Consider the following 18,307-nt stretch of genomic DNA (forward strand, 5'->3'; position numbering starts at 1 on the left):
GTAATCTGATTACAAAACTTGTTACTTGTAATGCTTTACCGTCAACACTGACACATACGTCACAATAGAGAAGAAAAGCCTCGCAACGTTTAATAATGATAATATTATTTACATTTACATTTGAGTGAACTATCCCTTTAAGTTTTCTGAAGATTTAACATGATGTTTTGTAAGAGTTAGAAAGTCTACAAGAAAGTAGTATAGATGTTGTTTGTGTGGTTTTTACGTGGAATAATGTGTGATTGTGCACATTTCCTTACAGGTTCACACACGCACCAGGAGGGATCTGAAGCCCACGCGACACAGACACCTCAACCGAATGTAAAACAAACACACTCGATTTCACTCTTCAAAAAGATGTTCTCCACCTTCAAAGCCTTACGACGAAAGCGGAGCGGAGCGCTCCAAAACACAGGCAACAAACAACTCGTTTATACATTCTCCTAATTCCTCTCCGACGGGCCTCGATGTCTTTCTTCAGCAACAGACTGTTGGGGATCACGGCTTCAACGTTGCGGTTTTAAGACTCCGCCGTCTCCCCTCCCCGCTCCTCCGTTATCTCTGTGATAAACGCCGGAGCAAATTCAAAGCCAAACAAACACGGATTCAAAGAAAGATTTTCGTGGCAACTTAAGGAAAGCGTGCGTTCCTGACAACGTGTCGCCGGGGAGTTTGTTCAGTCGGTGCTCGCTCACATAGACCCTGGCTGTTCATCCTGAGCAGGGAAGTGCATTTGCTTGATTATCATTAAAAAAAGAGAGATGATGTCTTCAGAAGTCAGCGGGGATATTTATCAGACTCGCAGTTGGAAACGTGATGGCGTGTCTCTTCTAATAGAACAGCCTCAAGGCTCTGGGCCTGTGTGCGCAGGTTATGATCCCATGAGAAGTGAATAAGTAAAGCGCTGACTGATCACATGTATTTACTTCATGCTTGCCTTTTGTCCTGTAATGAATATCAATGAATGAAAAGGCAAATGCGGGATGAATAACTTATGCTATTAGATGGCATACTTATTCAAATGAACATTACTGCAGAATAAAGTAGTGGAGACTACTTATATGACACAACAGATAATGCTTTTAACATTTACCAATAAACTATAGTTCATACTAAAATAAAAACTAAATTCCTAATAAATTAATACGGATCTCCTTAAGCTGAAGAAAAATAAAAGCTGGTCTTAGCTAGTTTAAACTGGTCTTACAGCCTTCTCTTAAACTAGCCAACAGACCATGCTGGTTTAAATAGTTTGTTGTTGAAACGTTGTTCACAACCCATTTTACTTTTGTTGAATGACAGCCTATTACAGAGTTGTATGACTATATTTATGAGTAAAAATCATATTCAGTGAGAACAAATGGAGGCAGGTTATTTAATCTATCTGGAATTTGTGACGTAAGCTTAGAAGGAAAGGCATTTCATCAAATGATTACATTTTGATAAAAATGTTTGCCTTTGCAATTTTAAATAACATTGTACACTGTAAAAAAAACCTATATGATCAGTCAGTTATGGCAACATATGTTTTTGCATTGCTTTAACTCAATACAAATTTTTTCTTACGAGTTATACTTATAAGTAATACGATTCAACTATTTTTTTTTAAAGGGATAGTTCACTTTGAAATTAAATTTTGGTATATTTTAGCTTACCTCAAGGGCATCCAAGATGTAGGTGTCTTTTTTTCCGCAGTACTTTCAATTTTGATATTTTTAGGTCAAACCGTTCTTGTCTGACAGTCATATCATGCAGGTCTATGGTCACCCCCTCAAAGAGCATGCACAGAGTCCAAATTAAAACAATTCCCCATCGTCCAAATTAAACAATTCCCCATCGTAAGTACACATTGATGGCCTAAGACACGAAACGAGCGGTTTGTGTGAGAAAACGAACAGTATTTATATCGTTTTTACCTCTTATAACACAGCCACGTCCAAGTGATCTGAGGGCGCGAGCGCATTCTGGTGTGTGACGTGTGCGCAGACTGGTGCATAGATATATACACTAGATGTCGCCTTGGCTACGGCAGTTCATTGGAACGAATGTCTTTAATGCGACATCTAGTGTATATATATCTATGCACCAGTCTGCGTACACGTCACACAGCAGGAAGCGCTCGCGCCCTCAGATCACTTGGACGTGGCTGTGTTATAAGAGGTAAAAACGATATAAATACTGTTCGTTTTCTCACACAAACCGCTCGTTTCGTGTCTTAGCCCATCAATGTGTACTTACGATGGGGAATTGTTTAATTTGGACGATGGGGAATTGTTTTAATTTAGACTCTGTGCATGCTCTTTGAGACCGTGACCACAGACCTGCATGATATGACTGTCAGACAAGAACGGTTCGACCTAAAAATATCAAAATTGAAACTACTGCGGAAAAAAAGACACCTACATCTTGGATGCCCTTGAGGTAAGCTAAAACATACCAAAATTTAATTTCAAAGTGAACTATCCCTTTAAGTCAGTTTAATGCAATTAAAGTTGAAGTGACTTAAAGATCCAAGTTGATTGTACTTAAAAATGTAAGGCAGCAACTTATTTATTTTTTTTTTCTTTTTTTTTTTTTTACAGTGAGTGTACCAATAAATCATACACAATAAGGCCAGGAATGTAGATTTCTTAACCACGGTAAAGGGTTTGTTTGGGGCTTAATTTAAGATCACACTTTCTGTGAACGAGAAATGAATTTATAATGATGTTATCAAAGTTAGCAAGATTTACAACGATTCCCTTTTTATTACGACGTGCATTCTCTTGCAGACTAGACTGTGAAAGCACCATAAATCACTCTATTTTTATAGGTGTATATATATATTTATTTTATTTCCACAACATACTTTTACTGCTTGCTCAAACTTCACACAAAACAAAAGGAAAAACAACATGACCTGTTATCAGTTGTTATTCAAAATCCCATACCTGTCTAAAAGCAAATGTTCAGACAAGAAAGAGAAGCTCACAAAGACGGAGAGGAGGGAGCGCCGCAGGAAAGTTCCACATGCAATCTTTTTTGTTTGTTTGCGAGTGTAAACGCAGTTGTGATGAAATATTGATGCTCCCTTCCAAACTGTCTTGTAAGTCGTCTCCGTTCTTTCAGGCTTTCCATCTGTAGCACCTGAGGAAGAGGACGGGAACGCCGGGCTGTCAGGAGAGATGAGCTCAAGCTCTCTGCGGCAGGCTGTCAAATGCGACACATCCTCTTCAAGAGCAGACACAAGAGCAAACTTCCGCTACTCCTCCATCGTTGTCTCTTTCTCTATCTGTGTCGCTATGTTAGTCTATCTCTGTCTTTCTTTTCCTCGCTGTTCTTCTCCTTTTTCGCCCCCTATACTGTTGGACAGTAGGTAAGACTCATGTTTCATGACCTATGGAAACTGAGGCATCCATCATTTGTTGGTAATGTGACTCACCAAAAACACTTTCTTGCTCATTAGGGCACAAATACTTAAAAGTTCTGCCATAATGTTTTAGACAAATAGCTTTTTACCTGCAATAATCATGCTACTTCATTTTTTTGAAGCCGTTTAAAATCAAATGTTAAAAATGTGAATGTGCATGAGGCTACATTTGATACAACTGAGTCTTCAGGATATCCCCCTTTGTGTTTTGGAACAACGTGAGGGTGAGTAAATTATGAACATTTTAAATGGTTTGGTCTTTCCCTTTAAATTATAGGATTTTTTTATATATATTGCAATATGAACAGATTCAAATATCAATTAATTACAAACAGACATGGAACAGAAATGAAAAAATCTCTCCTGACATCTCTCTATTTTCTTTGTGCTCTCCACTATATTACTGCCGACTATCATTTGCAAAGTGTTGTTTGGCATTTGTGTTTTTCTCTATTGGCTTTGCATGCTTGGCTAGCTGCGCTTGAACCGCTCAGCAGAAGAGACCTAGGCCTTTTTTAATAAGGTCCCTCATGAGAAATCTTCCTCATCTGAGCAGGAGCATGTCTAGAGGGCAGTTAAAGAAGAGAAATAGAAGAGGTAACAAATAAAAAGATGAGGAGATATAGACGGAAAGGAGGAGAGACTGATGAGGGAAGGGGAAGAACGTGATGCGTGATTGAGTTTGTGCATTTTGCCTCTCTGAGAGGTGAGAGCTGCTCTATCAGGGGACAGGAAAAAGCATTCAGAGTGTGACATGTTTGTCACGGTGGGCGACATTGGCATCTGTCACGCAACCTTTGGCAACGCTTGCAATAACGGAGAGTTCCAGAGAGTATGAGACAAAAAGAGACTTTGAAAATGAGAGAGATTTCAGGGGTGTGTTCCAGTCGTAGTGCACAAGCTCAAGGGCTTGCAGTGTTCACAGCAGCCTGTCCTGTATGGATAAATCCACACATAAAGGCCTGAAGTTTGAAAATTAATACAAGATAATAAACATAAGTGTAAAAAGAGATTTCCTTGTTTTTGCATTAGCAATTCTGTGGTATTCACATTTGGCACTTTGTGTTCTTGAATAGGACAAAAGAATCAAAAATGATCTTCCCCTCCAAATTCATGGAGAGGGGGAGGAGGGCTCCCGTCAGGAGGGAGGCATGGAGCGCTGGTCAGTATATCAGGGAGTTTTAATTAACAGCTCAGTGATGAGGATTGAAACAGCCCTCATGCCGTTTACCACTCTACGGGACCGGATCAAACCAAACTGCTCCGCAGAGTGGGGGGGATTGGTAAGTCTGAGAGTATTAGAGCGTTTAGAAAGTACCATTATGTAACTGAACATATTGGATATAATCATAAGACATTGTCCAGGTCTGTTATAGAATTAATTATTATTATTATGATTATTATTTCTCAGTATTATTATTAATCAGTATACACAACTAAAACTAACTACAACTATAATGTAACCATTAATAAATGTTATTCAAAATCAGTATAAAAACAACTAAAATACAAATATAGTGTAACCATAAATAATTATATTAATAAATATTATTATTCATAATCAGTATTAACAACTAAATCTACAACTATAGTGCAATCATAAAGAAGTAACTATATTATTCAATATTATTAATAATAAACCTAGTTGTAGTTTATATTGTTATTGTTGTTATTCATAAAATCAAACTATAAATAACTAAAAACTACAACTAATGTAACCACAAATAAGTAATGATATTAATAAATAATAATAATAATAATATGACTCTAGTTGTAGTTTTATTTGTTGTTATTATTATTTATAATAGTCATAGTATAAACAACTAAAAGTGTACAAGTGTGACCCAAAATATGGCTATAGTAGGTAGTAGTTTTATTGGTATATTATTATTATTATTATTTATAATAATCATAGTATTAACATTTAAAACTACAATTAGCATAACAATAAATCATGATATTAATATTTAAAACATTACTAATATGACTCTAGTTGTTTTATTTGTTTATATTATTAATATACATAATCAGTATAAGCAACTAAAACTACATCTAGTTTAACCATAATTAAGGATATTAATAATAATAAATATTATAATAATATTAATAGTTGTAGTTGTATTGGTTTATATTATTATTATTTATAATAATCATAGTATAAACAATTAAAATGTCAATTAGTGTAACCAGAAATAATTGTTTTAATGTTAATAATATGACTATAGTTGTAGTTTTATTTGTTTATATTATTATTATGTTGTTATTGTTATAAAGGAAAGATAAAAATGTAAAATGAACTTTAGAATAAAGTCTTATACCTGACTGATTAAGCATGTTTGCTCTAAATCTTTCTTGAAGTAATAGTAATTCACATTGTATTACACTGTTAATGCTGTTCTGTGTCTAGTCATCCTAAATGGTTTAAAAAGTAAATAATGCCATCTCTCTCTCTCTCTCTCTCTCTCTCTCTCTCTCTCTGATGAACAGCTCAACTCAGCCATCTATAAAAGACTGGCACTGAAATCAGCTGCATTTGCATACGGTAATTATTCTGCGAATCAGGCTACCTTTATTACTACCACAGAAATCTACTGTCAGCAGACACACATACATCACTGCACCGGGGACATATAGTACGTATATATCTACATTACTGCACGGTCCAGAAGAGAAGGATGGAGGAGACACATACATATACATATACACATACATGTAGTACATTGTATTGTAAAACATGTGTTTGTTTATTAATTGGGATATATGTAGAGCCAATGAATTTATTGAATTCCTAAATACCATCTTCAGAAGATGTTTTCTCATCTAAAGCTGTACTTGTGTGCTTGCTGCTACACCTATTAAGCAATACGATTCGAGAGGCTGCAGATGGCCTGCAACCCATTCAGCCATTAAATATATATTTACAATATAGCACAGCCGGGTGTCGTATTGCTTTTATAAAACTTTTATTAGAATTGAAAAATATTAAGGACACAAATTTTACTATAGTATTCTGCTAGAATACTCTGCTACCTTATATAATTTACACCAGTGTAATGATGCTGTGTGTTCAAACACACAACAGTGCATTGTTCATTGTGCATATATCACACACGTGCACATACATACAAAAATATGTAGTTTGCAGTCATTGTCACTAATGGTGTTTGCTGTGTGTGCCCTGGAGACGGTCTGATCATTTACTGACAACATCATTATCCGGAGCTTATTGATCCCGTCATACTGCTGGGAACAATAGCACACACACACACACACACAGTCACTGCCTTGCTTTAATTAATAATTAAAGTGACACTGTTCATTTCTGAAGTTGTCAGTAAACATCTTGCTCATGTTTTATTGTCGTCAGCGTTAAACACAATCATTACAGACAGTCGAACTAAGACACAATATCGTATATATTCTGCCGTGACTTTGTCAGATATTGCGAGATCTGTCAATATCAGGGATAGTCTGATTGTCTGCACTGTTGTGTGACCATCAAATCACTGGCCTGCGGTGACTATACATTCAAGTTTCATGCATTGAAAGCCTTTATCAGGAAGCATCATTTGGACAAAGCCGTTTCATAGATTTTTGTTTTGTCGTGTTGTCATTTGAAGCTTCAATAGTAATTTAAAACAATGAAAGTTCAATTTATGTAAGGCATAATGTACAGTCAGTCGGTTATTATTACAAAATGCGCCCAGACAGGGTGATCAGAGCCATGCAATACTCATATGTCAATATTCGCTGAGATGTCACATTATTGTGGCAGACGAGTTATGGCATTGAATAGAAAAAAAAGTGTTAAAAGTCAATATATTGTTACTACTCTAAGACTCCCCAAGTTAAAAAGTTATGTCTTTGTGTCTGGATTGGCAAGGTGTGTTGCATGTAATATGTTGTCTGTAGCTCAGGGGGATTAAATAAAATAATTTTGACGTTAATCTAGTAGTTAGGACTGTAGCTCAGTGTTTCCCATAAGATGAGCCCCTGTTTGTTTTCAACACGTAAAGGAGGCACACATGCACTCGTCACCATGCAGGGTAGCGCCTCACTGGACTTATTATGGGATTGCATTACTTTACAGTCTGCCCTGAGTCCTATATTGCCTCAGCGTCGTCGCTTGAAACCTGTGCTCATGGGACTCCGGTCTTACTATTAATACACACTGGAGATTTTTACTAACATTCATTTATTTTCTCTCTCTGTCTCTGTCTCTATCTATTCCACATAGACTAGTATCTCTCGGTTTTCTCTCTCTTGCTACTATGAATATATTTGACTATATATGTACTCTGCTTCATTTGATATCACTGTAACACATTTTTAGTAATTTATTGGAAAGATAATGTAAATGTGCTCAATTTTAAAACCTGTTTGTTGGTTAACGGTAAATCTATTTTATACTTAATGAGAGAATACATAAGTGAATACATATGTGAACTTGTAAATTGGTAGGCACCAAATTAAATGTGTTGCATATGACTATTACTTTAGCTACTGTATCATATATGTACATTGGGATACATGTACAGTACCGTTTATAAGTTTGGAGTCCGTAAGATTTTTTAACGTTTTTGAAAAAAGTATCTCATGCTTACCACAGTAGTATTTATTTATTATAGTAAAAATGGCTATATTGTGTTAATTTTTTAAAGAACTGTTTTCTATTTTAATATGTTTTAAAATATAATTTATTCCTGTGATGGCAAAGCTGAACTTTCAGCATCATTACCTTAGTCTTCTGTGTCACATGATCCTTAAGAAATCATTTTAATATACTGATTTGGTGCTCAAGAAGCATTTATTATAATCAATGTCGAACACAGTTGTGCTGCTTCATATTTTTGTGGAAACTTTGATGAATAGAAAGTTCAAAAGAACTGTATTTATTTGAAATAGAAATATTTTGTAACACTGTAAAAGTCTTTACTGTCACTTTTGATCAATTTAAAGAACCTTTGCTAAATAAAAAGTATTAATGTCTTAAGAAAAGAATCTTATCTTAAACTTTCGAACGGTAGTGTTTCATTTTACATGTAGTTGATGGGTTATTTTAAAAAAATCATTTTATTAACAAACAATGCTATCCAAATTTGTATTAAAGGAAAGGCCAGTTTTGATCAACTTTAATTCATAATACTGCATTTTATTGTATCACCTGCATCATTTATAGGGGTAGCAGTATATTTAAAATCATAAAGCAGATAGTTTAGTATATTAATTGTATACAAATGCCTGAAACATTGTCGTCATATGTTTTGTTTTTTACTGTAAATTTAATAGTTAACAATTTTTAGTGTGTACTCTTTCTTCTCTCTCCGTATCATGTTTTTTCCTTTTTTTTTTTTTTCTGCATCTCTGCTCTTGTTCATTTGCGCTTTCTCGTTCATGCTCCCTCTATCCTCTTTTCTTGCACTACGTTTGTTCTTGGATCTCTCTCTCGTTCTCTTTCTCTCTCCTCTAAATGGGAGAGAGGAGAGCTCATGGCCTATATAGAAATCCCAGTGGGAGTGTATGAATCGCAGATCCTCTCTGAGTAGCTGTTTTGTCATGTTTTATATCATTCAACTAATAAAAGGCAACTCCGTTTACTAACGACTCGGGTGTCCCAATAGAGCATTGTTCTAAATGTACTGCAAACACAGTTGTTTGCTTCAGAACATGTTCTCTCTTTTTCTTTCTCCCGATTTCCCCTTCTTTGCGCAATTTGCAGTCACGCTCTCTTTCTCTGTCTCGCTCTCTGATTTTCTCCCTCTTTAAAGTGCAGTACTACTGAGATAAAGTGTAATTGAAGAGTACTGAGCTACCTTCCTGCCAGATGAGGAGATTTGGCTCTGGAGAAAGAGATCTTTAGAAACATGCCCGCTTTTGCAGTGGAATTATCTTGTCCTTTTGTATGTACAACTGTTATGTGAGTTTTTTGCCGTTCCTGATTGGCCGGTCTTTCAGTCCTCCAGGGCATGGTCAAGATCCGCTTTCTGAAATGGGCTATGATGTCGTTTGCCCTACAGACTACATTCATATGACTTGTCTGATTATTTGCGAAGCAACAAACCGATGTGAAACCTTTCTGAAAGACGTTAAACAATATTCAGTCATTCCCAGAGGAAAATTGTTTTGCTCTTTCATGGCTGAGGATATGTAATGGCGTTCTCAGTTATGTTTCCTTTAACCTTTTACTTTGTTCAGATGTTTCTCCTCTCTTAAGCGCATTTTAATATATGTTCACTACCATTCAAATGTCTGGGGGTGATTTTTTTTTGGGGGGGAAGAAATGTATACTTTTATTCAGCATGGATGCATTAAATTGATCAAAAGTGACATAAAGACATAAATAACATTTATAATGTTAGAAAGGATTTATATTTCAAATAATTGCTGTTCTTTTAAATACTGTATTCATAAACTAATCCTGAAAAAAATCTATCATGGTTTCCTCAAAATTATTAAACAGCACAACTGTTTTCAACATTGATAACAGAAATGTTTCTTCAAATCAGCATGGTTTCGGAAGGATCTTGTCACTCAAGACTTGCGTAATGATGCTGAAAATTCAGCTTTACCATCACAGGAATACTGTATATTCAAATAGAAAATAGGTGTTTAACATTTTTTATGATATTTCACAATATAACTGTTTTACTGTATTGGTGAGCATAAGATACTTATTTCAAAACCATTAAAAAAATCTTACCAATCCTAAATGGTAGTGTATTTGGTATGACATGAATAAAAGCCCATACACGGTTGAGGTAAATAATTTTCTCTGAGCTGTAAATGGCATAATTTGTGCTGTTAGTAATTGGCACTTTGCACTTATGCCTCTTATGTTGTCTTTTCTGTGGATATCATTTGCAGGTTTTTTCTTTCCATATGTTTGGAGTCTATGAGATTGCATTACATTTAATGAGAAACTATTGAGAGATTGTGAGAGAAAGAGTGTGATTTTGTTGATCTGTTCTGTCTCAGCGATTCGGCATTGAATTGCTTGAACTAACACCTCTGTCCTCCTCAGAATTCAAGGGAATTTACTTAAGGACACAGAGAGATAGAGGAAAAAGCAAGAGATCGGAGGAGAAAGAGGGAGAGTTTAGATGCAACCCGATCAATATGTCAGTCAGAAGCAGCTTTGATTGGTGTGTGTGTGTGTGTGTGTGTGCACTAAAATGTGAGGGAATGCATTCAAGAACACAAAAACAAGGCAAAATTTCTCAGAACCTCCAATTCCCACATAATCCACCTAACACAAAACCGACTATGCAGAGAAAATCTCACAAGACCCTTAGACGGAGAGTCTCGACAAACGTTTTCCACCCCTGTCCCTGTTTCCATTCAAACCAGGTGTGGGATAAAGTCAGAGCTTCTCCATCCAAGTGACCCTGAGCTTCCCCCTTGTCTCTGCGGCGGTTTTAAAGAGAGCTCCGAGAGCTTTATTGCTAAGTGGGCCTAGGCACACTAAAGTGGCTGGTGACTGTGTTTAACAGGACCATTAAGAACAGACAGGCCGATCAATACTTTGAGGGAACAGGAGAGAAAGGAGATGTGTAGTTAGTGCATGATTGTCTTGAGGTGTCGGCAAATCTTAAACACACCGATCCCTCTTTCATCCTATTATTCTTTAATACACCTGACTCTGCTACAATTAAACCGAACCCTTGCAGGGCATAATGCGCACCGACCGTAAAAAAAGAACATGCCAACGTTTCTTTACGATTCATTTGCAATCAGACATATCTTATATCACCTTATAAATGCAGACAATTCCTCCCTGATTAGGGATAGTGTGCTTTAGTGATTAAACAATCTTGAGTTGAGTTGGATTCATAGCCTAGCTGTTTGCGTCCGTGTTTTTATGTGTCTGCATTTATCTCTATTTCTATAATCAAACCGTTGATCAATTAATGTGTATATACACTGTAGCTAAAATCAATAATGGTGACACATCAATAACATCGACGCTCGTGTCATGACGTCAGTTCACGTGACATGCAAGAACCAATGAGGTTTGATGTTACTGATGTGTCATAATATGATTTGAGAGTGAAATGACCACTTAAATGTTTGCTCAGTTGTATGGATTACTTTTATGCTACCTTTATGTCTCTTTTTGGGACTTTTGTATGTACAGCTGAGATATTTTTCAAATTGTGTTCCACAGAAGAAATAATTTTTTATTTTTAGGGGAACTGTTCCTTTAAAGAACCATAAAAAGCTCCTTTTTGAAGGTCAAAAATAAGCAACAAGATTGTTGGTTTGAACCCCAGAGGCGACGATTTGTGAGAGGCCATCGTTGTGCCCTTGAGCAAAGTACTTAACCCCAACTTGCTCCATAGAGACCGTCCACTTCATAAAAAATGTATTGTAATTTGCTTTTAGATAAAAACATAAAACAAATATAAAAATTGATCTAATATTTTTTTACCACTACAGGTAAAGATGACTTTACATCATGATACTGATCCGTGGAGTCCGTGGAGTAATGGAGGTCACCAGAGAGCTGTTGAGAAACTGCACTGAAGTACAATTACAGATCCTGGATCCACGGGGATGTTGCTTTTGTTGGAGCGAGTGGGGTATCAATCTAGTTTTGTTTTACATTTTGAATTAAGGCGATACATTGCTTTTGTAAAGACATTATCTTGCACATCGGCCTCTGAAATTACTCTTTTTGAGACCAGCGATACCTTGGCCTGATGAGTGCAGTTCTCTTTCTTGTGTTGACACATTTCCTGTTGAAACTGGAAGTTTACATATTGCAATGAAATGACAGTTGCGACAGATCTTTGCTTCCCTATTATGACGCACATCTGAGTGAAATGGATTATCGAACAGGAAAAAAATGTTGTTCGACTGCTATAACTATTGGGTGAGTTATGACGCAGTACCTGATTTCACCAATGTGCAACATGTTCCTGGATCAGCATCTTTCTTGATCCTGAAACAACATTCCAATCAACCAATCAGATTTGAGAGACAAGTTTACAATTTATGTCAAGTTTAGTCTTACAAGCAGGGTTAGGGGCTTCTACATCAGTGTTATTCACCGATCATTTCCCTCTGGTTTTAGGCATAAGTTATGGGTAGGTTTAGGTTTAGGGGTAGGGTTATGGGTAGGACCACATTTTCAGACAGGAATGTTGTTCCAGGATCAACAAAATATGTTGACCCAGTTACACTAACTCTGCAAAATCAGGACTTTCATGTTATGATTTTTTGATAAAAAATTAACAAGTCTAAACTAAATAAAAAAAAATAAACATGCATGGTTGAATCATTCACAATAAGATCAATAACATGCATTTAGAAAATAAATAGGGTGAATTTTCTTTTCATTCCACCAATAGCCTTAGCATTACATCACACCCATGAACATGATCTGCTATTTGCCATTGCTAATCATAACTAAAAACAAAAATTTGGATAAACCCGTGAAATGCGTTTCGGTCCGATTTTCCCAGATGAGAAATATAAAAAAACTTAAATCCGTATATCTTCTAATCTGAATGATTAGACTAAATATGATTGTATGGGGAGATTTTATGCAGAGCTGTTTTTTACTGCCTTTTCTTCAGTGGAAGTGTAAAAAACTCTCTACATATTGTTTTTAGATGCTACAGACATCACCAGCACTGCCGTGAGGGTTTGAGTGTGTGCGAAGGAGACCGGGAAAGTGTGTGCCTGCCTGTTTGACTGTTTACGTGGAGCGGTTAGAGCTGATATATTTATTTCTATCTCTCTCGCTTCCTCAGAGGGTGGTGTATGAAGCTGTGTTTGCCTGCGGCAGATCCCTCTGGCAGTCTGAGAGCTGCCATCTTCTTCTGCCAGCCCTCCATTAGGCCTGTAAGGTGTGTCAGTCAGCGCTCGTACACAGGGGCTTATGGGAAGACTGCGGGGAAGTGAGGAGTGAACGGTAACTTGTTTCGCGCACACGCACGACTCACCCACACATGCCAGCGTGTGTCAAATTAGGACAAGCAGGGGACAATTAAACTCTCTGTCTCTTCCACACTCACACAAACACATATACACAAAGTTGGCTGTGGATGCAGTTGTCTCAGACCTCTTCCTCTTGTCTTCTCGTCTCTTTCTCCAGGTGATTATATGTACTGACTACTGCAACTCTACTGTAACACAGTGTCCTAACCAGGCACGATCAGCCGCGGTTCTAGACTGTTTACAGTGGGTGGCCGCAGCGAAGTTTGCCTGATATGTCATAATGTGTTGACTAAAACTAGGTCTATAAAATGTTTCAGTGAAAGCATATGGCAACAATAAGGATGTTGTGTAGATGCTCGTAGGCAAAATATGCATTCTGCAGATGTTTATATATATATTTAAATAACTACTTATATTGTATTTAAGGCATACATTTTAGCAGCTTATACATGCTCTGGGAACAGTGCTATATTAGTATTTTATTACTTATTTATCATCCTTCGGATGAGACGTTAAACCGATGGGTCATTAAAAATCCCATGAAAAAGAGTAAGGGTGTAACCCCGGCATCCTGGCCAAATCTGCCCCTTGGCCTCTGTCCATCATGGCCTCCTAATCATCCTCATATACTGATTGGCTTCATCACTGTCTCCTCTCCACCAATAAGCTGGTGTGTGGTGGGCGTTCTGGCGCAATATGGCTGCCGTCGCATCACCCAGGTGGATGCTGCACATTGGTGGTGGTTGAGGAGTAAAGTGTAAAGTGCTTTGAGTACCCAGAAAAGCGCTATATGAATGTAACAAATTATTATTAATTTTTGTGCTATTATAGTATTTATTAATATTTTAAATTATCTTGTAAAAAATTGCCATTTTAGTTTGTTTTATTAATTTTGTTACATGCTTTTGTCATTTTTTTCCAGTTTTCAGTCATTTAGTTACTTCAACTAAAACTTTATTTCAGCTAAAGTTTAAGTTTTCACATATTTATTTTTTATTTCCTTGTATTTCAATTAGCGAAAATAGTTTTTAATAGATTTAGTTTTATTAAAAAATAACAATACTGTCTATGGCTTTGGTGTTGCTAGCGCCATACTCTACTGTTGGAATTACAGTAGTGCTAAATAAAAAGAGTAATAAACTCTGCAGTTATAGAGCCAGCATTTGAAGTGAACTACACAACTTCACCTGAGTTTGAGAACAATAACACTATTCAGCCAAATTCTGCCAAAGTCTGCTTACTCTACTTAAAAACACTTGCCGCCTTACAGACAGGGAAAAAGAGACAGAACGCTACCTCAGAAAAGTGGCTTACACCTGTGAGTTTGCTGAAAAGAAAAATCTCTGTGTCATCTCTCAGCAGGATATGTGCAGTTCAGCTGATCATATTAGCTTGACGAAAACATGCAATGGTTTGTTGAAGTTCGTTTTAAAGGTCTTGTATTGTACCAAGTGGCCTACACTACTTTGCATATTTAAATGACTTTCTTTCTGTAATAGAACACAAAAGAAGATGTTTAGCGGAATGTTTGTGCTGCTCTTTTCTATACAATGCCAGCGAATGGTGACTACAGTCTTTCAAGCTCCAAAAAGATAAAAACAAATACCCTAAAATAAGTCCAAATGACTTGGTAATCGATAGCATTTTGTGGGAAACAAACAAAAATGTAAAATTGCTGCATCTCATTTAAATAATATTTTTACACCCACATAAATGTATTTATATACATATTATGTATATATACACATGTTCAAAAGTTTGGGGTCGGTTAGGGTTTTTATTGGAAGAAATTAATACTTTTATTCAGCAAGGTTGCATTAAATTGATTAAAAGTGACAGTAAGGTCAATTTTGTACTTACAACATTTTTGAGGATTATTTCATTGATTGAATCACGGTTTCCACAAAGGTATTATGCAGTATAACCGTTTTCAACATTGATAATAATAAGAAATGTTTCTTGAACACCAAATCCGCATATTAGAATAATTTATTACAGCATATTAGAATCATTTTTGAAGGATCATGTGACACTAAAAATTGGTGTAATGACTGCTGGAAATTCAGCTTTGCCATCAACAGGAATACATTACATTTATTACTCTTATTTCTGATAAATAGATGCTGCCTTTGTGAGCATAAGAGACATTCTGGCTTGCTAGTTGGGGACACTTAATATTCAACAATATTATTGATCTGCCTACTTTGACACCATTATATGAGAACTGAACTGAGCTGGACGATGACATCACTGTTTTCTCCAGAGCTGCTGTATGAACTAAATTAATAACTAATGATTTTTAAATGGAAATGAATCAACACTGAACTTACTTAAAGGGGTCATCAGATGCAAAATTCACTTTTATATGGTGTTTGCATATAAATGTGTCTTTGCAATGTGTGGACACAACCACCATACAATGAAAAAAATCCAATCACTTATTTTTTTAATCCTCAAAAAGTCTAAACACTCTCAATAATCAGGCCATTTGGATTTTCTGAGCACTATGATGTCATAATGCTCATGCCCCGCCCACAACCACTGACGGACTGTCCCGTATTAGCATATTTCTGCCCTCAGCCATTCGACACCCCCCATGGAAGAGAGGGGTGGGGTGAGCAGTTGCTCATTACCATTTAAAGAGACATGCACCGAAACAGGTCACTGTGAACAAAACAATCTTTGTTGCATTAATTTCCTGTTATCACTGTAAAGCTGCTTTGAAACAATATTTATTGTAAAAAGCTCAATACAAGTAAAGTAAAGGTGACTTGACTTGACTTGACTTTCAAAAACATAACTGACCCCAAGATTTTGAACAATAGTGTAGATTGTTAATCTATAAATATATATATATATAATTTTTTTAGATATATATTTTAGATAGATAGATCGATATTTTAGATTTATTTGATATACTTCACATATCTTGTGAAGGAGTGTAAAAAAAAGTTACATTTAAATATTCAGAAGTGCAGATGAGTTTAGAGAGACGTTTACACAGTATATTTCAGTCTTGTTTCTCACACTTCATACAGGTTTGGAATGGTATGAAGTTGGATAAATAATAACAGTATTTTCTTTTTTTTGTGTAAGCTATTCTTTTAAAACTGTGGACACAAGCAGTAAAACTTAAACTATTTTGATTATTTTTTCCCCCCTGAAGTATGTGTGGGTGGTCTAAGTGTGTGCAGTACTTGTTTGCCATTACTATTTGAGAGCCAATACATCAGGAGTCAAGCATAACAATGCATATGCGTTTCAAATCAAAAACTTTAGTATCCTCTTCACACATTTATAGCATTTTCACAGTCTCAGCACTCAAACTCATGACAGATCTCACTCTGTCTCCATCTGTGTCTCTCTCAAGTCTCTTTTTCTCTCTTTCCCTGCGGAGGAGGCCTGCCACATCTCTCTTCTCTCTTGTTCTTCACTGTTGTTCATGGATGTGGGGGCAGTACAGTATCAGATAACTTTATCCTGGGCCAGTGCCAGAATTTTGCGCACGCAAACGCGCACACATACACACCAGCTGTGTGGGTGACTCGGCTCCCAGGCAACGGCAGGAGGTCAGGTAGTCCTTTGCATTGCATGCTGGGAGTGTAGGAGTGAGGGGGTGTGTGACAAGTTATTTCAGCTTTTGTTTAAAAACATGTGCAACAATTTTTGCGAAATGTCCAAAACGAGTCGCGCAGGAGTAGCAAGAAAAGACTAGATGAAAGAGTGATTCTTGTCCAAGTGCATTCAGTTTGAAACGGCTACTCTGTCAGATGGCCTGAGTCCTTCATGAAGTCTTTGCAATAATCCATCACGAAGGACTATCACGGTGATATATGACTTCCATTTCGTTCACACAAGGTTCATATGGCGTCGTCAGCTTTGCGTTTAATTATCGAAACCTCACCTGATCCCGCTGTTCACATCTCCCTAAATATTGATTTGTCTGTGGAGCACAGCTAAATCAGTCAGCGCATTCATAGCATTGATTGTGGGTTGTAAAAAATGGGGGAAAAAAAGGGAAAAAATTATAATTGTTACCATTACCATGACAACTATTTTTTTACAAAAATTTCTTTGGCTCTCAGGTCAGGTTTGGATGGGGGTTCGGAAGTCTTGTGGGGAACAGGTTGATTTTGCTCAGCCTTGCCCAAAACAATGTCATATTTTTAAATACAAGGACACTGTACTTTTATTTGAAAATAATTAAATTTTTAAAACGCCTTTCACCTTGCATATGTGGCCTTAGCGAAAACATCATTTTTTTTATTTTGTTTTTTTTATTATGCTTGTACACTGTAAAAAAAAAAAGTTGCTGTCTTAAATTTTTAAGTACAATCAACTTGGATGTTTAAATCCTTACAACTTAAATTACATTAAACTGACTTAAAAAATGAGTTGAAACTTATAAAAAGTTGAAAATTGCTCAACTTATTTTGATGAGTTTAAACAATGTAAAAACATATGTTGTCATAATTTGGATCATAAACATTTTTTACAGTGTAGCTTTTATGACCTTATATTAACTATTACATTCCAAATTATTACATTGGTCTCAACACATGACAATTAAAGTGCCCCCCCCCCCCCCCCCCTGAAATTTCTGAACCTATAAGATGTCCTCAATAGTGACCTCCAGCCTTTATGTCCCCGATCAAAAACCTTACTCAAAAATGGGTATGAATGGACACAATCCACTGCACTGCTTGGATTCAGGTCTTTTTTGTGTTGCACGTCTAAATATGTCACATAACGGTAGTAAAATGGGTTGCAAATATCTTTTCGTGTTGACCAGTAACATCTAAAACAATGGTCCTTAACCAGGGGGCCTCAGGAAACTTTTAAGGGGGCCACAGGTTGACTTAAAAGTATTATATTTAAAACATTATTACTAATATATTATAATAAACTCTAAATTAAAATGAAGAAAAAGCACACTTTGCCCCCCTTTCAATAACT

This window comes from Squalius cephalus (genome assembly GCF_949319135.1).
Source record: "Squalius cephalus genome assembly, chromosome: 8".
Lineage (NCBI taxonomy): Eukaryota > Metazoa > Chordata > Actinopteri > Cypriniformes > Leuciscidae > Squalius > Squalius cephalus.